We start from the raw sequence: 21,233 nt of genomic DNA, 5'->3' as shown, positions 1-21,233 counted from the left end.
TCCCCTGTATCTGCTGCGAAGTACAACGAAAAACTCTGGACGCTCTATGTAAAACAATTATAAGAAGGAAGGTGGAAGGAAGAAGCAGGCCAACTAGGAACCTCAAGTCCTCACAGATGGTGAGTTCCCTGGGTTTTTCGATGGCAATTTAAATCTATTTTTGTTTGCAACTTCTGCATGAGGCAATAATTATAAATCTGTGTTGATGGGCACACGATGTATAAAAATGTAATTTGTATGACAAGTAACAGCACAAAAGAGAGAGAGGGAATGAACTTACATAGAAGTAAAGTTTGGGGGGCGCCCGGGTGCCTCAGTCGGTTAGGCATCCGACTTCGGCTCAGGTCATGATCTCACGGTTCATGAGTTCTAGCCCCAGGTCGGGCTCTGTGCTGAGAGCTCAGAGCCTGGAGCCTGCTTCAGATTCTGTGTCTCCCTCTCTCTCTGCCCCTCCCCCTCTCATGCTCTGTCTTTCTGTCTCTCTCACTCTCTCAAAAATATGTAAACATTAAAAAAAATTAAAAGAAGTCAAGTTTTGGGGGTGCCTGGGTGGCTTAGTCAGTTAAGCATCCGACTTGGGCTTAGGTCATGATCTCAGGGTTTGTGGATTCAAGCCCTGGGACAGGCTCTGTGTGGACAGCTCAGAGCCTGGAGCCTGCTTCAGATTCTGTGTCTCCCTGTCTCTCTGCCCCTCCCCTGCTCACAGTCTGTCTCTCTCTCCCTTAAAGATAAACATTAAAAAATTAAAAAACAAAAAGTAAAGTTTTGTATACCATTGAAATAAATTTGATATTAAATATTGTATTTTAAATAAGAAGGTTTAGAGATGTAAAGAATGCAAGGTTTCTGTACTCAAACTGATAAAATGACACCATAAAACTGTCATAAGTTATGTATACATAATGAAATACCTTGAGCAACTCCTTAAAAAAAGCTATACAGGGGCGCCTGGGTGGCTCAGTCGGTTGAGCATCCGACTTTGGCTCAGGTCATGAACTCACAGTTTGTGAGTTCGAGCCCCGCATCGGGCTCTGTGCTGACAGCTCGGAGCCTGGAGCCTACTTCCGATTCTGTGTCTCTCTCTCTCTCTCTCTCTGCCCCTCCCCTGTTCATGCTCTCTCTCTCTCTCTCTCTCTCTCTCTCTCAGTCAAAAATAAATAAACATTAAAAAAATTAAAAATTAAAAAAAAAAAGATATACACACAAAAAGACTATAGGGAAATCAAAATCAGTTTGTAAAAAAATGCTTAAGTAACCCCCCAGAAGGCAGGAAAAAGAAAACAGAGAAATGAGAAACAGAAACAAATAACAAAAATAAAATGGTGCTTAAGACCTAAGAAATCAATAATTATGTTGAATGTAAATGGCCAAAATACACTTATTAAAAAAGAGATTGAAAAAAAAAAGGGTGGCAGGGAGATTGAGATTGGCAAAATTGTTTTAAAAATATGCCCCATGCCTGGGTGGCTCAGTTGGTTGAGTGTCCAACTCTTGATTTCAGCTCAGGTCATGGTCCCAGCGTCATGGAATCAAGCCCCATGTCAGGCACCATGCTGAGTGTGGTGCTTGCTTGAGATTCTCTCTGTCTCTGTCTCTGTCTCTCTCATTCTCTCTCTCTCTCTCTCTCTCTCTCTCTCCCCCCCCTTTCCCCCCTCCCCTGAGTGAGCTCTCTCTCCCTCTCTCTCAAATAAAAAAATAGAAGCAAAAAACAAAAACATGCCCCAACTAGAGTGGCTAAAATAAAAAACCGTGACAACACCAAATGCTGACAAGGATGTGGAGAAACTAGCACTAATGTATTGCTTGTGGTAAAATAAAAGGGTACAGTCACTCCGGAAAATAGTTTGGCATTTTCCTTAAAAACTAAACATGCAGAGAAATGAAGAAATGTTCACACAAAATCCACCCAAGAGTTGCAGCTTTATTTGTAATAGCCCGAAATTGGAAAACAACCCAGATGTCCTTCAGTGGGTGAATAGTTAAACAAACTTTGGTACATCCATTCCATGGGGTATTACTAAGCAATCACAAGGAAACAAACTATGGAATGCAACAACCTGAATGAATAATCTCCAGAGAATTATGCTAAGCGGGGGTGGTGGGGGGGGGGGGAACAACCACAAAATGTTGCATACTGTAGGATTCTATGAAATGAGAAAATGATGGAAATGGAGAAGAGATTAGTCATTGCCTGGGGTTAATGAGGGCTGAATAAAAGAGCAACATCCTTGTGGCGATGGAATGTTCTGTACCTTGACTTTACCAATGTCAGTATCCTGGTTGTAATACTGTACTGCGGTTTTGCAAGACATTACCACTGGAGGTAAGTGAATAAAAGATAGTGTTTCTTACAACTGTATGTGCATCTACATGCATCTCAAGATAGGAATTTAATTCACAAAAAATTAAGGAGGCACTCGATCTCAGAGTCATGCAAATGCAGGGTTAACACCTGAGAGCGAGCATATCCGTCAGTGTTTACCTTAGGGACCTCACTTGTCTCACTCTGGTCCCAGCCCTGCCTGGGAAGGATGCCTTCTCGGATCCACGTGGAGAATTCTAGAACCAGAGGACCAAAGTTTGGCCCCTAAAGGGCCAGGAATCATCATGATGTTCCATACCACCCACGTCCCAAACACCCCAGTCCAACTATCCCGCAACGTGGAACCGTGGCTCTATGGGGGACGAGGGGCAAGGAGGTATGAGTGGGAGGATCTGCTGTACTCGAGGGGAATCAAGTGCATTCTGCAGAGATAGAATTTTAAAGGGAGGGACTTTTGGGGCGCCTGGGTGGCTCAGTCAGTTAAGCGTCCGACTTCGGCTCAGGTCATGATGTCGCGGTCCGTGAGTTCGAGCCCTGCGTCGGGCTCTGTGCTGACAACTCAGAGCCTGGAACCTGTTTCAGATTCTGTGGCTCCCTCTCTTTCTGACCCTCCCCCGTTCATGCTGTCTCTCTCTGTCTCAAAAATAAATAAACATTAAAAAAAAATTTTGGGGAGCGCCTGGGTGGCTCAGTCGGTTGAGCGTCCGACTTCAGCTCAGGTCACGATCTCGCGGTCCACGAGTTCGAGCCCCGCGTCGGGCTCTGGGCTGATGGCTCAGAGCCTGGAGCCTGCTTCCGATTCTGTGTCTCCCTCTCTCTCTGCCCCTCCCCCGTTCATGCTCTGTCTCTCTCTGTCTCAAAAATAAATAAAAATGTTAAAAAAAAATTAAAAAAAAAAAATTTTTAAGGGAGGGACTTTCAAGGTCATCCAGCTTCATATAAGGAGAAACCGAAGCCCAGAAGAAAAACATCACTCTCCCAAAGCCACACAGATAGATTCCTGCCTGGGATCGTCCCCGCAACACCACATCTTCCTCCCGCGAGCAGGAAGCACATTAGAACGAAAGACGAATATGGCAACATCTCTGCCTTCCAGGTAAGTCCCGACAACAAGCACCTCCAGGGCCCTAGCTCCAGGAAGAATGGGACTTGGACCCGCAGGACAGGGGAAAGGGACAGGTCACAGGTGGTGAGAAAGTAGCAGTCCAGGATGACTCTGGAGCATAGTGTGCCTGGTCCCACGTCTTTCTTCCTCACTCCTGCTTCCCCCGGACCACACTCCTCCATAACGCATCAACACGTTTTGGCCTCAGGTTCTGTTTTCTAGAGACCAGATTAAGATACCCTCTTGGGTGGCGGGGGGTGGGGAGGGGGGTGGTGGGAAGGGTGGGGATTAGAAATGCTAGCTAAACAGAGAAAAGAAGGGTGCCTTGGTGGCTCAGCCGGTTAAGCATCCGACTTCGGCTCAGGTCATGATGGCACAGTTCGCGGGTTCGAGCCCTGTGTCGGGCTCTGTGCTGACAGCTCAGAGCCTGGAGCCTGCTTCAGATTCTGAGTCCCCCTTTCTCTCTGCCCCTCCTCCTCCAATCCCATCCCCCCCCCTCTCAAAAATAAACATTAAACAGAGAAAAAAGAAAGGTTGCTTTAGCCATCATCCTTTGAGGCACACTGAGCAACCTTGGACCCTCTCTCTGCGTGTCCAAATACTGGGGGCTCTAGATTCCAGGGCGGCTGTGGAGATGATGGGATAACTTTCTGTGCCTTCTTCTGTCCCTGTGTATCCTCTCAGGTATGCCCTGCCCTGGGGCCTTTCTAACCAGACCCATATAAGCAGCATCTTGCCAAGGGTGCCACTCAGCTCCATTTTACAGGAAAGAAAGCAAAGCTGAGACACGTTCCAGGACTGGTCGTCACCAGTTCACCCTGATCCAGCCGCAACAGTTGTGTCAAGGTCAGCATCTGTTCTAGACTCTGCCAGGAGCCCATTACCACTGCTCAATGCCCCATTCTGATGGGCGTGTTCTACAATGTACCAATTGTCAAATATTTTGGCTATGACGTTGGTTAAGACACGGTACATGGGGGAGCCTCTTAGAAGCAGCTCCTTGCTCCCCTCTGGGTATATTCAAAATGCCAGGGTATGTTCCCTTCCCTACATAACCCCTCCTGCCAGAGAAGTCAGAGAAAAATACACTGATTTGTTGTCCTAAGGATCCAAATCACTAACACGGACCCAACCGCACAGACCTAATGAAACAAAATCAGACGTCCTAAGACATATATAGACTCAGAGACCATCAGAATTCCACACAAAGGCACTGGACGGAGCAGAGTTTACTGAAGGGGACTATTTGCAGAGGCGTGCGCAGGATTAAGGGAATCCACGGAGAATGTTAAGACGTTCTGGAATTGGCAACGGTGGGAAGTCCTGAACAGGCCCAGTGAAGAGTGGTAGTGGCAGGGGCTCGACGAGAGCTGAAGCGGAGAAAGAGGGGCGCCATAGTGGGGGCGGGGGGCAGCCCCTGCCAGAGCCCCGCACAGGGAGGGAGTAGGGAGGAAACCCCCCAACCCCTCTCTCCTCCCGCCCTCCAGTCTCCCACGTGTGCCCCCCGTCGGCCAAACCCAACCAGGAGGCAGAAAGCACGGGCCCAAGCAGAAGTGAGCTCCTCCGTGGCAGGGATGGCAGAGACGGCTGTGGGGGCCCAAGCGGCAACCCGAGGGGCACAGAGAGACCATCGTAGGCCCAGAGCGATGGGGGACACCTATCACACATGGTCCCTTACGCACCAAGGCCTGGCACACAGCTGCCGGACTCGGCACCCACCCACCGTCTCGCAGCTGTCCTCGGCCTTTCCCGTCGGCGCTGGCTTGGCATGTCCTGGGGGCACTGCCTGCAAAGGGGAAGCCTGGGTGCCTTCCCTGCCTGCCCTCCCAGCCCCGCCTCTGCCTTAGGGACCAGAAAAGGGAGAGGACAAAGGAAGGTTTCTCCTAACATGGCCAAACCCTCAGCCACGGGGTCCTAGAGCCAGGCTGGGTTGGCCTCTCACTCTGCCAAGAGCCCAGTACTGAAGGTAATTACATTTCTTTTCCTCCGCTTGGCACGTTGCCCCCCCGGCAACACGGGGATGCCCTCCCCCCACCCCCACTGCCAGCTCTTAGCCTGGTCTCCACCTGCAGAAGCAGCGGCATCCCCACCGCGGAGCCCGGGCCCCCAGAGGCTTGCTGGCAGATGGACTGAGGCGGCCGCCAGCGCAGAATCCCCGCTGCCGGGGACTCCCTCAGCCCACATGGGGAGCACCAGCAGTCGGGACTCCACGGAGGCCGGGCAGGCTACCTCAAACCACGGAATGCGGGTGTCCAGAGGGAGAAAGAGTTACAGGCTCTGGACAGCTGGGGGGAGGGTCCAAGTTCTCGGAGTGGGGTGAGCCTTTCTATGCCCTTGCTGGCTTCCCAGCTTTGCAGACCTGCCTGGGGTTTAAGGCAGAGCTGGGGAGAGCCAACAAGCTCTTTGGTGGGATCAGGAAATTATAGCACAAGGGAGAGCAGGAAGGACAAGTCATACGAGCTTACAAATCCCTACACTGGCTGGGGCTGGGGGGTGGGGGGTGTGCTGTGAGCTACAGATAACTCAGGACTGAAATTAAAAAATCAAACTTGTCCCTTTGTCCTCTCCTGCTCTCTTTGATCCCTCCCTGTGAATAAAATAAATGAAATAAGCCAACTAGATACTTCAGATCATAGCTTATTAAAGCTGAAAGGGATCTCAGAGATGACGCCAATCCTTTGACTGATGGATGAAGAGACGCAGAGAGGTGAAGCAACATGTCCAAGGTCACACAGCAAGATGGTGGCGGCACCAGGGCAGGAGCTCCTGAGGTCTCCGAAATGTTAAGAGCCTATCACGCGCTGGGGACTGACTCTTCTGGACGCTGGACTATAGCAGCGAACAAAACAGATGTGCGGTTAGCAAATGTAGACCGATGCTGCCCCATAGAACTTTCTGCCGTGATGAAATGCTCCTCATCTTGCTCTCTAGTACAGTGGCCACGTAGCTGGTGTGGTCAGAGAACAAAATTTTTGCTGCAGGCATTTTAGGATTGCTCCGTGTTCGTGAAGGATGGACTGTTTTGTCATTATGTAATGTCCCTCCCGTTCCCTGGGAATTTTCTTTGCTCTGAAGTGGACTTTGCCTGATATTAATAAAGCCACTCATGCTTTTTCTGCTGATCGATGCTTGCACGGTGTATCTTTTTCCAACCAGGAACTGAATTTTTAATTTTATTTGTTTTTAATTAATTCATTTAAATAACCACATGTGGCAAATAGCTACAGTATTGGACAATGCCATTGTAGAGAGCTCAGTTCCGCACGTTCTGTCTCTGTGCTGCCGGTGGCTAAGCAGACCAGCTCCTCCCCCCAGGGGAACACCACCAGGGACTGTCCCTTGGAAGTCAGAGGCCCCAAGGAAGTTCCCCAACTGGGGGAACCATCCTCGTCACGATCCGGGATGGAGAAAATGAACCCTGACCCACCCCTCTTCCTGAGATTCCGGAGCAGTTGGGTATACCCAGGGGGCAAGAGACTAAGCGTGAGTTGGCTACTTCCAGAGCGAAACTTTGTCTCCGTCCTTGCTTCAGGCAAGTTCTCCCACCAAACCAGGGTGGCCTGATCCCTCCCCATTCTGGTCCTCACACTGCAGGGGGCAAGCATGCTCAAAATGTATTCTGGGGGTCTTGTGCAGGGAGCAGGCCTTTGCTTTGCTAGGTTGGCTTCGGCCTGGCCAACAGCAGCTGGAAATGAGACAGCAGAAGGGAAAGGGACGGGCCTCAGGGAGGGGAGAAGTGGCCGCTTGGTTAATTGAGATGACTTACATGTGAGGCTGGCCAGGTAGAACCCATTGCCGCCAAGGACTCCTCGGGCAGAGTGACCTCCTTTCTCCTCCAGGCGTCCACACACCCTCCTCCTCGCCGCACTGCTGGGTCTGCTTCCTTGGCATATCACCCCCAAGCCTGGCATCTCCTCAAAGGAGCTCATGGCACCGTGGGCATCCTTCCTGCACGTTCGGCACATGCAGAGGCTGCCTTTCCCTCCCAAGGCCCAGCGCGGAGCTGGGGCACTGTGAGTGTGCCTGGAAGCTCGATGGAGAGGGCAGGGGAGGGGAAGAGAAGGAAAGAGAAAGGGATTGCTACCCTGAGTCAGCAAAGGGCTGACTCATAGGGAATCCAGGGAGAGGGTCCTGATGTCCCGTTTGCCACTAACCTCTAGTTCGGAGTTACAATGCGCTCGCGCTCTCTCTCTCTCTCTCTCTCTCTCCTCTCCACACCCCCTCCCCACCTCCAGCCCTTTGCATTAACACTAGAATGCTAAGCCTGAGTTCCAGTCTCTGTGCATCTTGACTCTTTGTCTGCTTGTCTCTTGACATATCCCAGCATCGTTACCGCCCCCAACCATCACTTTGTGCCCTTGCCTTGGTCTCTGTCCTGAGCTTAGAGGACAGTGGAGCTGGGAGCCCAATGCAGGGAGTAAGGGAGGATGGAAACCAGCCGGCAGGGGCCCCTGCGCCCCTGGAACCTCCATATTACACCGAGCACACCTCCACTTTAATTTACACATCTTCTTTCATTTTTTTCACCAAATAAACTGTCACAATAATACAGGAGCTGATTCAATCCGGGCAGAGCTGTACAGATCACATCAGAAAATGACTGATAGTCTTGATGTGGAAATTGCATTTATCATACAGGCAAATAAAGTGTGAAGACGTACACTCAGAATAAAGGTTTCGTCGGCACCGGAGTGCACAATTGACCTGGGATCCGCCCCAAAAAATGGGGCAACAGCACAGATTCAAAATAAGATTGTAACAGGGAGCAGGAGGGTCTATGGGATCAGGGGCCAGCAGAGGCTGGTGGGTTGGGGTGCATGGGGTCCAGGCAGCGTGGGGAAGAGCGCCGTCCAGACAGACTAAACCACGGTCCCCACCTGTGCCAGGGAAGGGAAAAATAGTGGAGGGCTACCGCCCCCGAGAAGTCCTAGGAATTTGCTCCACATTGGAAACTCATGGCGAATTGCTCTGATAATTTACTGGCCCAGCTGGAGAGATGCATCTTTGAACTCCAGCAAAAGACTTTGAAAACCACTCTCAAACCTGGCTCTCAAAGCCCTGTCTGAGATGAATTAAAGGGAATTATGCACATAAACCCCCCAGATCAAGGGGACGCCCACTCTCCTTCAACTGCCTGCAAGCTGATTAGACAGATAGAGTTCACAGCAGAACAGGCACCCGGGCTGGAAAAATAAAATAAAATAAATTTGAAATGCAGAGATGGATGGCTTCTGTCACCAAGTCTCTCCAAAACCACGGTCTGTAAATTGGAACTTCCACTGATGCTAAGGCAAGAGTGATAGCTCAGTGGCGGCCATTGGCCTGCTGGGGTGTTTGGGGAAGGACTCTAGATTCCCCTTAAAAATTACCCACCGCCCCGTGTAAGGGGATCCATATCCAAGAGGATGGTTTTGGCTCTAAAATACACCCCATCACGCCAAGAAGGAGACACCGAGGCACGGCAAAGCCGGGTCACACTCAGACCCTCGCGTGTGCCACACTAACATGGTGCCCAGTGCCTGGCACCTTGCCGGTGTTCAGCAACGTTTACGGAAGACCAGATAAGATGCTGCCATCTTCCCGGGCCCTGCTGAGCCAACTCACCCCCACCTTGTCCTCTCCACTGGCACAGCCCAGGTCCCACATGAGCCACGAGGGGAAGCAGTGGACAGGTACCTAGAACTCTATTTCGCTCAGACCCTGGTCCAGGCCAGAGGCAGCCGACCGTCAGGAGTGCGGAAATTGAGGTTTTCCACCCCAAAGACCAATGTCTCTCAGGCCAGGGCACCTGGAGAGGGAGGCCGGAGGGAGGATGTGTTGAAGGCTATGGTGGCCCACCCAGATCCCCCCTTTAGGACTGAGCCATTCATTTCCAAGTCTCTCTGGGAATTACCCTTGGCCAGAGAAAGCCACTTGGGTCAAGGTCACACCCCAACTCTAGGGGCAGCTGCATCCGATGACTGGTTAGTTGGCCAAAGGGAGGGTGGCTCCCAAGGCTCGGGCCCTTGCCTCGTGGTGAGACGGCTCTGTGGGCCACCCCTCCCCGCGGAGGGGAGGCTCCAGGGTGACCCCATCGCCATCCAGCTCCACACTCCACCCCACTTCGCCGCCCTCTCTCTCCACAGGTGTTGATGCCAGGGCACGTGCCACAGAAGTTGAGGTGACATGAGATCCCTTGTCTAGCCTCGTCCGTCATGGCAGGGCCAAGGGGACCCAGAGAGGGGAAGAGGCTTGCCCCTGTGTATGCGGCCAGTCCTGGCAGAGGTGCCCCTAGAACTCAGGCCTCCTGACTCCACGCTTCCCCAGGAACGCTCCAGAAAGGCAAGGCCTTAGATGAGTGATTGAGAAAGACCATTTCCCGGTCCCCACTGGCCCCAGTTTCCACTCTGTCATTTTGTGGGCCCTCACTCCCAAAACACGCTCCGTGAGTGCTCAGCATCTCTTGGGTCATCTAACCGGCATCCTTCTCAGAACGGGGTACGAGTGCTGCCGTTTTACAAGGTTTATCGAGAGCCTCGCTCAACTAAGGAAAGGTACTTTCATCGGTCTCAGCTGGGTTATTACAGTGGACAATTACCTGTCTATGTGTCCCCCCAATTTTTAAATGGAGGGAAAAAAACCCAGAATCACCCAGCATTTACATTGATTTGGCTAATCCCTAGAGGAGAACACAATTAAACGACAGGAACAAAATGAAAGCTGACTGATGAGTTGCCATTTTAAGACACTTGGTTCAATTAAGCTAAAAGCCTGCTCTCGGGGCCACAGCAGTCGTTCCCAAACGCTGCCAGCCTGTCAGATCGTAGTCGGGGCTCCTCAGCAAGAATCAGGATGCTCTCAGAGCCAACAGGGAGGGAATCCCCGGAATCTGCACCTGAACCTGCCTTTCCCATTTAGGACCAACTTCGCAGATCCCTGCTGACAGCCAATCACCCTTCTCTGCTGGCTGAGACTCAACCGGGGCTGGGGTATCGACAGGGAACACGGGTTCTAGCTCTAAAGCATGGAACCCCTTGTTTTTTATCCTGTTGGCTTGCCCATCTGCTTGCTTTATAAAAGATGGGCCCCTGGTGGGAAGCCAGGGCCTGTTTGGCCACTAACTTGCCTCAGTTTTCTCATCTTTAAAATGGGGCGTCCGTGGACCATGGAAACCTGGACGTCAGCTCCCTCTCTGTTGAGAACACACCGCGAAACTTCAAACCAGTCCTTAATCCTCCCTCGGTTGCGGCTTCCTTAGCAGCAAAATCAGTCTTAAGTGCCTGTTTATTCCACCACAAGGAAGCCCACAAGTATCGGCACAGAAAGGACAGCCTCTTCAACACAGAGTTTCAGAACAATATGATATCCACTGGCAAAAAAAAAAAAAGTTAAAAATAGGTACATACTTGAACTTGAAATGCTTCACCAAAGAGGATATACAGATGGCAAAGAAGTACATTAGGCATTAGGGGAATGAAAGTTAAAACCACAGTGTAATGTCATTCAGAAGAGCTAAAATAAAAATTAACGATAACACCCAATTTTGGCAAGGATGTGGAGATACTGGGTCACTCCTGTATTACCGCAGGAATTTAAAATGATACAGCTACTCTGGAAAATAGTTTGGCAGCATTTTTTTTTTTTTCCTTAAACTAAACATGCAATTACCATATGACCCAGCAATTGCACTCTCGGGCACTTATCCCAGAGAAATAAAAACTTATGTTCACACAAAAACCTACACTAGAATGTTTATAGTAGCTTTATTTGTAACAGCCAAAACCTGGAGACAACCAGAATATCCTCCGTGGGCAAATGGTTATACACACACAGTACGCCCAGGCTAGGCTGAATAGTGTCCCCCGAAATTCACGTCCACACAGAACCTCCAAATATGACCTTAATTGGAAACAGGGTCTTTGCAGATACAACGAGCTAAGATGAGGCCATAGTGGATTAAGGTGAGCCCTCAATCCAGTGACTGGTGTCCTTATGAGAAGGTCACGTGGCAACAGAGGCAGAGATTAGAGCAATGCCCCTGCAAGCCAGGAACAGCCACGGTCGCTGGCTAGGAAGAAGCAAGGGAAGATTCCTCCCCAGAGCCTTTCAAGGAAGCACCACCCTGCTGAGATGTTGATTTCAGACTTCTGGCCTCAAGAACCTCAAGAGAATAAATTTCTGTTGTTTTAAACCAGCCGGCTTGGGGTACTTCGTTACAGCAGCCCTCGGAGGCTAATACACCACGGGAAACTACTCAGTAATAAAAAGGAACACATTGATATGCAACAACCTGGACAAACCTCCGGAGAATTAGGCAGAATGAAAAAAGCCAACCTCAAAAGGTTACATACTCTGTGATTCCATTTATATGACATTCTCAAAATGACAAAATTAGAGTGATGGAAACCAGATCAGTGGTCACCAGGGGAGTGGGGAAAGAAGGCTGGACTATAAAGGGGTAGCACAAGGGAGTTTTTTTTTGGGGGGGGGGGGGGTAGTGACTGAACAGCTCTGTACCCTGATTGCAGTAGGGGTTCCACGAATCTGAACATATGATAAAATTCACAGAGATACACACACAAAGCGAGTTCATGGAAACACTGGTGAAATCCCAAACACGATCTATAGTTTAGTTAACAGTATGGTGTCAACATCAATTCCCAGTTTTTGTATTTATGCTATGTTTACCTGAGATGCTATTTAGCATGGGGGCGGGGGGAAGCCAGGGGAAGGGTACCCGAGCACTCTTTACTATTTTTGCCGACAATTATTTCAAAATAAAAGGTTTTTTAGAAAGGAGCGTTGGGGAGATTCCGTTATGTTTTACAAGTATAAAAAAATTAAAATAAAAAAGATGTTACTCTTTGAAGTTGACTTCCACAAGTTCTGGAGGCAGACAAACCCGGGTTGCAATTCAGGCCTGTCATTTACTCACTCTGCTGCTTTGGGCAAGTTACTTCACTTCTCTGAGCCTCAGCCTCCTCGTGTGCACATTCTCATACCGGAATAATGGCACGCTGCCTTTATATTCCATGGAGATGATGTGTGTAAAAGCAACTGAAGCCATCACTAGAACATGGATGGTGCTGAGTAAACCTTAGTTCTGATCTTATCCCAACCAGTGCAACTCCTCCCATCTGTTTTCTGGACCCGCCACTGCATTTGATTCGAGGTCAAATGACCCTTCAAGGTCAAACGGTGTTCTCCTGGGAACCCAAGTGCCTCTAGAATACAGTTCTTCCAGATCTCCCTACCTGGGCCCACATACGGGCTGGGCTGCCCCGGAAACTCAGCCCTCCTTGAAAACAAACACCCCCTCTGGGAGCCCCAACCAAGTCTGCAAAGTTCCCCCGCCATTAAGCCCTCCGTGTTGATAGGGAACAGCACAAACTCTCCCCTGCTCTGAGACCCATTTACTGTCCCTCCCTGTCTTCCCCCCCATCATTAGCCCAGGTACTATTCCAAATGGCCTTGCAACCCTTATGATTGCAAAGTACATTTTACAAAGTGCCTTTTGCACATGTTATATATCTCTCTAGCACCCCAACAAGACCCTAGCTGGAGGCAGAGCAGGTAAAACTCCAACTTTCCAATCAGGGAGGTGGGTGAGGAGTAAGAAGGAGAAAGGGAAAACCAACCTACTGTGTGCCAAGCACTTCATCTCCTTTCATTTAATGCTTACAACAAGATTATGACATAGGTAGCATTAAATCTCCATTTTTTCATATGAAAATAACCTCCTCTTCCTCAGTTCAGAAAGGTAAGCAACATATCCAATGACACACGGCCAATAATGGCAGAATGGGGATCAGACCCAAGCCTTCCTGACTCTAAACCAGGGATCCTTCCTTCACACCAGGCACAAAGCCCATCATGCTCTCATCCTTCCTCCCATCCATCCATCCATCCATCCACCCCTCCATCCATCCTTTATTCATTTTAACAAGAAGCAATTGGAAATCTATGGGGGTCTCTTGAAGACCAGACCAGACCCATGAGTGCTCTGGCCCCACATTGTGAAGATCTTCAAATGCTCCCCCTTACATCCCCAAAAGGCTCAATCTTTTCATACTGTGTCATGTGTTTCTATCCTGGGAATTTCCAAGAGCACCCTTTGCCTACTTTAGGCAGTAACACCAACATCCCTTGTCCCTATTGTGCAGTGTCAAGCCTGGAAGGATCCTTAGAGAGCAGTCAAGAGGACACTGGGATCCACAGAGGGGAAGACACCTGCCTCGAGTCCCACAGTGAGACGGAGGCAGGGGCAAGACTAGCCCCCAGGCCTCCCAGCTCGTGTCCAGCCGTCTCTGCATGGGTCCCAGCACAGCCGAGCTCCGTCACTGCTGATGGCCGTGCCTGCCATCCTCCTGGGGAAAAGGCTGCCTGGGTCGGGGGCCCACGGCAGTTCCAGCGCTCTCTCTTCCCTTCCACATTCCTAAATCCTGCCCATCCTCAGCCCCACCTCAACCCTGCTTCTCCCTTGAAAGCTCCCCAGATCATTCTAACCCATTCTAGCCTCTCCTTCCATGGACCATGGCTGTGTCCACCATATTCCCCTTGACGCCTCTGGATCTCACATGATTTCACAGCCATCCCGAGCCTGAGTTCAACCTTCCTGGTCAGGCCACCACCCTCCTCACAGCAGTTGGCATGGCTGAGAGATTATAAAACAAAAAAAAGCGGGGAGGAGATAGAACCCTCTTTATTTGAGTATTTGTCCATACTATCAGACTACCAGTCCAATTTGGGGGGATCTCTCCTATCTTTTCCCAAACCTGGGGGGAGTTGGCACTTTCCCCCAAAGAACAATCTAGAAGACCTCTCTTCCCACTGTAACATTGCCTAATAAACTACGCAGGATTAAACTTGAGGGTAAAATCCCACCTTGAAGTTGAGACTGCCTCCCCCCGTGACTAATTGAGACACCAGGATCAAACTAAGTGTTCCATCCCATTAAATAAAGCCACATAAAAGATGCACCAGCTAACAGCGCTTTCCCGACTTCCTCAAGCTGGCCTGCAGTAAGTATTCGTAATTGTGCTTGTTAAAAAGTGGATTTATGAATCCCAATTAGGCCACTCGCACTTACACGGCAGCAGTTTTCAATACCCCCGAACCTTCCTTCTTCCCGGGATGAAATTATTTTTGGTGGGTGACAGGATAATTACTGCAACATAAAAGGACCCACCCGGTACCACAGCAGCAGCTTCAGCAGTTCTGTTAGGAGGGCTCGAGGACAAGCAGAGTCTGGATGGCAAATTTAAACCCAGGTGGGGCTGCCGTCACTCCATATGCAGGCACCTCTCCTGGTACTTTCTCCTTGGATCCAAGAGTGAGCCGTTAAGGGTCTGACTCTTGATTTCGGCTCAGGTCATGATCTCACGGCTCGTGAGTTCGCGCCCCGTGTCAGGCTCTGTCCTGGGACTCTCTTGGGATTCTCTCTCTCCCTCTCTCTCTGCCCCTCCCCACCTCAAAACAAATAGATTTAAAAGTGTGTATTTATACATATTTTTTAAAACAGCCTCCAGATGCCGCCCTGCCTTGCATTCCCCCTGCCCTTTAGTTCCTGGTGGCTCCCCAGCTCTTCCGGTACCTTCCCACCCCAGAGCAAGTTATCCCCCTGAATGGCCTTTCCTCAGCCCTACGCTTCCCCATCTCCCATAAAGATCCAGCTCAAACGCATCCACCTCCAGGAAGCCTTCCTTACTTGACCCAGCCTCTTGCGCCTACTGCTGCTCAAGCACATGCATCTGTCCGATTCCTCAGGTGTGTTTGTCCCCGGCTCTGGGCCATGAGCTCTCTGAGGGCAAGGACTGGTCCTCTTCATCCTTTTCCCCAGTGTCTGACACCTGGTAGGCCGGCTCACCCACTCGGTCCTTTGCTCTTCTTGTTGGAACCCAATTAAAAATGGGCAAAGGATCTGAACAGACTTCTCCAGGGACGATAAACAAATGGCTAAAAGGCACATGAAAAGAGGCCCAGCATCGCTAATCATCGGGGAAACATAAATCAAAACCACAATGAGATACCACCTTGAGCCATCAAGATGGCTGCTGCTGCTGAAAAAAACAGAAAAAAACAAGCGTTGCTGAGGATGTGGAGAAATTAGAGCCTGCATACACGGCTGATAGCGATGGAAAACGGTGCAGCCGCTTTGGAAAACAGTCTGGCAGTTCCTCCAACGTTAACCACAGAGTTACCGTATGACCCGGCAGTTCTACTCCTACGTACACACTCAACGTAAATAAAAATACATTTCCATGCAAAAACTTGCGCAAAAACTTCAAGGCTGTATTATTCCTGGAGTCAAAAAGCCGAAGTAGTCCCAGCATCCATCATCTTGATGAACGGATTTTTAAAAACCCATACACTGGAGTATTACCCAGCAATATAAAGGAACGAAGGACTAGTTCATGCCACGACCTTGAAAATGTTGTGCTAAATGAAAGAAACCAGTCACAAAAAAAAAAAACCCATATATGATATGAACCCATGCATGTGAAATGTCCAGAACAGGCAAATCCATAGAGACAGAAGGTAGATTCGTGGTCACCAGGGGCTGGCGGAGACAGAATAAGGGTGACTATGCAAGGGTAAGGCGTTCCTTTCTGGGATGATCGTGGTGATGGTGGCACAGCCCTGTGAATATACTAAATCCCATTGGATTATAATAATATACTAAAAACCACTGAATTGTACGCTTAAATAGTGAATTGTATGGCATGTGTAATATATTTCAATAAAGCCATCATCAAAATTATTTTCATTTTAAAAATCACTTGCTGGGCACTTACTATGTGGGGAAGGGAGCAGCATAAGAAGGGCTGACCCCAGTAGCCTGAGCCCCGGGGCAGCCCTCTACTGAGGCTCGCTTACCATGGAGCACCTTCCTGCCACTATCGCAACCTCCCTCAAGATGTCAGCTCCCTGCTTGGCCCACAAAACACTGACCACGACCTCTTTCCTTGAATCAGTCAGCATGGAGGAAATTTAATCAACAACAGGACCACTTTTACCTAGGGACGTAGTATACACAGCAGTTAAAAGCAGTCTCTAGAACAAGACCTCTTAGTATCAAATCCCAGCTCTGCCTGTTACCAGCTGGGTGACCTTGGACAAGTTACCTCACCTCTCTGAGCCTCGGTTTCGTCACCTGTAAAATGAAGGGACGCCAACGTTATCTACCTCTTCAGGCTGTTGGGTAGATTCAACGAATGAATACATATGAAGTGCCTGACATCGTGCAAGTTCTATACAAGGATCGGCGAGACTATTTCCCGAGAGCGGGGAGTGACTCTCACGAATGGGGTGAGCGATGGGCAGGTCTTAACAAAGTTCAGTCAACAGCTCCCAACACCCATTTCTCCTGGAATTATGTGATTTTTCCCCAGCCCTCTCTCCCTTTAGCCAGAACATGTCAGCCCCTCTGCTCCCCACGGAAAAGGGTCTTTGCTCCCTCGAGTGCCAGAGGACGTGGCCACCAGGAAGAACATGGCAGCGTGCTCTGACTGTCCTGGGGACCCTGGGACAGGGAGGCAGGTGTGCAGCAGGGAGAGGCCCCGGACGGCGGAGCAGCCGGCCAGAAGGCCCCGGCCCTGCCATCTGCTCCCCCAGTCGCAGTGAGTGGCCTGGCATGGATTCACACTTGCTCATGGCCCAGCCTCTCCCAAGCGCCCGTTAGGGAGCAGCTCGAAGGCCCAGCCCGCAGGAGCCATTTCCTGTCACAGGGAAGAGGGGAGCAGCCCTGCCCAAAGGAGAGGCCTCTGCAGGGCCCTGGCCCAATGAACATACTCCCATTCTGCTTAAGAGTGGCGATAAAAACCAGCTCTCTCCCCAGGAAAGTGGTGGCCGAGGCGCCTGTTCAGGAGGCAACATGGCTTGGATAAGCCCCAACGAGGAGCTGAGAGATGAGCGCTCGATGGGTGACATCGCCCTCCCTGCCACCAGGCTCCCCACTAGGTTTGGGTAATCATTACTTTGTGTAATGCTTATTTTTGAGAGACAGACAGACAGACAGAGCAGGAGTGGGGGAGGAGCAGAGAGAGAGGGAGACACAGCATCCGAAGCAGGCTCCAGGCTCCGAGCTGTCAGCACAGAGCCCGACGCGGGGCTCGAACCCACAAGCCGCAAGATCATGACCTGAGCCGACGTCGGACGCTTAGCCGACTGAGCCACCCAGGCGCCAGCCCCCCACCCCCCACCCCAGGTTTGGATCATTAAAATGCTTCCTTAATGACTGCTCTTTGGAAGCAGAGGCCCAGTGGGCTTGACCCGTCCGGTCACATCTGGTATGCGCACATCACACTGACGCCCAGCCTCACGCTTACATAAACACGCGGGCATATACTCACACTCACACATGCACAGCACTGCTCACACACACACTTACACGTTCACACTCGCACACACGCGCACTCACACACACACCCGGAGGCAGCCCCTCGGCCCTCCAGGGCTCCGGGCTCTGCTGACAGCCCAGGGAGCCAACGGGTCAGTCACAAGATTGTTCTCCCACTTGCCAGGCTCTTGTCCTCCTTCAGAAAATTAGTACCTGGGCAGGATTCCCAGGGCGGTGGCACGAATAGTGGAAAACCCCCGGGTCCAGAGAGAGCTCTGAAAACCGCCATGCTGGAAGAAGGTTCCAAGGACGTCCGCAGCCCGCGGGGAATAAACATGGACAGCGGTGGGGAGGCAACATTTTCTTAGGTCGTCAGAAAACATGCCAGGGGTTCGCGGCTTATAGAGAATGTCTTCCTGCACTGTCTCATCGAGCCCTGCTGTACCACTAACCCGCCAAGGCATCGCGAGCCTCAGTTTCCTCGTGGAGTTGCCGTGAAGATTCAAGGAGATAATGCATGGAAATTGCTGGGCCCAGCGCCTGCCACATAGTAAGCCTCAGTAAGTGATAGCTTTTATCCTCGGTATTATTAATATTGGATATTAATATCAATAAATCCTACAGCAATCCTGTGAGGTGTTACTGTCTTCTCTCTGTACAAATGGAAACAGAAGATGATTTATGCCCAAGATCACTTCTCCGCGTGGCAAAACCGGACTCAGGCCTTCCACCTCTGCGGAACACCTGCCACTGCTCCATGCCGACCGCTCACCTGGGACCTGCTTCTCCCAGCCTGGCCCCATGGCGTCCTCCTTCCCAGTTCATCCCACGGACGTGGTCTGTGTCCTACTGTCCGGGATATGCTCGGAAACGGCTTTTCTATTTCTTTATCCCCATCCCCATCCCCTAAAGCCCCCAGGGAAGAGCTAACCCTGGCCCAGTTAGACAGCAAATCCTTTTATGCTCCAGATCCCCCTCTCTTAAGACCACGTGGACCAGCCACCCAACCTCCGGGATTGCCCCTTCCTCCCTGTCAGACTCTGTCCCCAAAACGCCTGCCAGGGGAGGTGCGGTGGAGGCCACAAGACCCCAAGCCCAGGGGCTCGTACAAGTTCCTGTTCCTGCTCTAGCCCCAGATCACCCTGAGACCTTGGGGTCAGTCACTTCCTATCTCTGGGCCTCGGTTTGCTCTCTGGCCACTGAGGGGCCAGAAAGGTCCTTCAAGCTATGACATCCTCTGAGGCTGGGAAGCTGCATAAGATCTCAAAATCCAAGGCAGGCTAGTGAGGAAGATAATCTGGGACGAAGGAGCCTTTGAAATCGTATCACAGCAGGAAGGCTCTTGAGAAGATGCTGTACGCAGAGGGTGTTCAAGTAATAGAAGTCAATAAAGAGACGCTGCCCGTCCCTCGGGCTCATTGCAAGGCTGTCCCCACAGGAGCCCTCACAGACAGATAGACCCGCTCCTCCTGCTATCCTAGGTATCCTTTTAGAGCTACTTGGGGGAGACTATGGAGCTCCAGAGAAAGGGGCAGCCCGGTGGTGGGAGAGCCCACCCACTGACACCCACATACAGATACACACTAGAGAGGAGCCAGACCCAACAGGACAGGGAACCAGGCCAGGCAGGCCTGCCCCCAGAAATACGAGCTCCCCACACCAAAGCGGGGACCGCTCCCCGTGATCAGGCCAGCCGCCCCCCACAGACTGAACCATCTCCTACCGCAGCCAGCTGAGGGATCAGGGTTTAGCAACCTCATATAATGTTCTTGCAGATTTTTCTTCCACACTCCCAATCTCTGAGTCTCTGCCCTGGGGAAGGAAGAGGGCCGACAAGATCCTCTGGGGAAGAGGGCCCCTGGCAGAGCCCAGGCCACAGGGAGAGGCAGGCAGCAGGTGACAGTGAGGTCCACGGCCCCAGGTCGGGGACAATGAGCTGGCCTCTAACAGTTTCGGGTCATTTGGGGTTTGTGGGTTCATTTGTCCACTAGTTAGTTACCAAGCTCTGTTTGTCTTGAGGTCGCACTAAGTTCGTGCGGAAGTGGCAGTGGTCCATACTCCCCATCCTGGCGAGGGAGCTGACGGCAGCTCCTGGGAGAGGGGGAAATTGGTGTCCTCACAAAGGCCCAGCGTCTGTCCTCCTTCAGGGCCATCCAGTCACTGGGTGCTCAGGTGGCTGTATCTCAGAAAGGGCGTCTTATCCCTCCGGCTGCCTCCAGGACCAGCCAAGCTCCCAAATTTGCTTAGAAGAAAACCTCTCCAGTAAGGAAGAGCCTCCAGCGAGACCTTCCTCAGCTTTCTTTTTTTTCTTTTTTTTTTTTATTATTTTAATGTTTATTTGAGACAGAGAGAGACACAGCATGAGCGGAGGAGGGGTAGAGAGAAAGGGAGACACAGAATCTGAAACGGGCTCCAGGCTCTGAGCTGTCAGCACAGAGCCCGACGTGGGGCTCGAACCCATGAGTCGTGAGATCATGACCTGAGCTGAAGTTGGACGCTTAACCGACTGAGCCACCCAGGCACCCCAAGATGGTAAATTTTATGTTATGTGCACTTACCGCAAAAAAAAATAAAAACTTCCCGCTGCCCGCCCCCCCCCCCAGGGCTTGGTCTAGCTTCTTACCAATGGAGTTCCATTAATATCCACACGATTGGGCATTTTTGGTGACGAGACTGGATAGTAATAAGAAATTATAATACTAATGACAGATGCCTTACATTTATGCCGCGCTTTGAACTTTAGGAAGAAGAAATAATAAACCTAACAATAGTAATGATAGATGTCTTACATTTGTATAGCACTTTGAAGTGTGCAAAGCACTTTCACAGACTTAATTTCATATCATCTTCAAAATCCTCCTTATAAAAAGTTGGCGGGGGGGGGGGAGTAGATGAAACAAGACAGGTGAAATGCAAATCACCAGTGAAGCAGGATAATATGGACATGGGGGCACACTATGCTGCTCTCTCTACTTGGGGATCTGTTTGAAATTTTCTGTTACAGTTTTTTAGGGGCCCCTGGGTGGCTCAGCCCATTAAGCATCCAACTTCGGCTCAGGTCATGATCTCACGGCTTGTGGGTTCGAGCCCCACGTCAGGCTCTGTGTTGACAGCTCAGAGCCTGGAGCCTGCTTCGGATTCTGTGTCTCCTTGTATCTCTGCCCCTCCCCCACTCACACTCTGTCTCTCTCCTCTCTCTCTCTCTCTCTCTCTCTCTCTCAAAAATAAATAAACGTTAAGAAAAATTTTTTTAGAAAAAACAGTTTTTTGAAAAAACACTCTAGTATGTCAGCAAAGTAAGAGGCATTATCAACACCAGGTTTGTTTTTTAATCTAAAGAAACTGAAGCTCAGTCACTCAGTTTGTGTGGATCCACATGTTCAAGGTTAGAGAAGTAGCATCTCCACCTCCTGTCGAGTGCTCTCTTTCCTATCTCACTGTTGCCCAAAGTGGGTCCAACAAACACTGTTTCCTCAGAATGTTAACAG

General features: G+C 50.6%; 1 protein-coding gene across 26 annotated transcripts in view; it reads right to left on the bottom strand.

Annotated features, from left to right (window-relative positions):
• The window catches only part of MEGF11 (multiple EGF like domains 11), a 359,109-nt gene that overhangs the window by 314,555 nt on the left and 23,321 nt on the right, over positions 1 to 21,233 (bottom strand). For 5 of the 26 annotated variants that reach the window (XR_006704621.1, XR_006704625.1, XM_045449366.1 and 2 more), the window contains exon 1: positions 7,195 to 7,286. The exons of 10 other annotated variants lie outside the window; for them this stretch is intronic. The gene's annotated coding sequence lies outside the window, so the exon portion shown is untranslated. Of the gene's footprint in view, positions 1 to 7,194; positions 7,290 to 17,834; positions 18,447 to 21,233 lie in introns of those variants that run through there. 11 more of the 26 variants (XM_045449367.1, XM_045449369.1, XM_045449377.1 and 8 more) reach the window with 8 other exon arrangements.

This window comes from Leopardus geoffroyi, chromosome B3 (genome assembly GCF_018350155.1).
Source record: "Leopardus geoffroyi isolate Oge1 chromosome B3, O.geoffroyi_Oge1_pat1.0, whole genome shotgun sequence".
Taxonomy (NCBI): domain Eukaryota; kingdom Metazoa; phylum Chordata; class Mammalia; order Carnivora; family Felidae; genus Leopardus; species Leopardus geoffroyi.
Note: the sequence above shows the minus strand (reverse complement) of the source record. Positions and strands in the feature narration are given on the sequence as shown.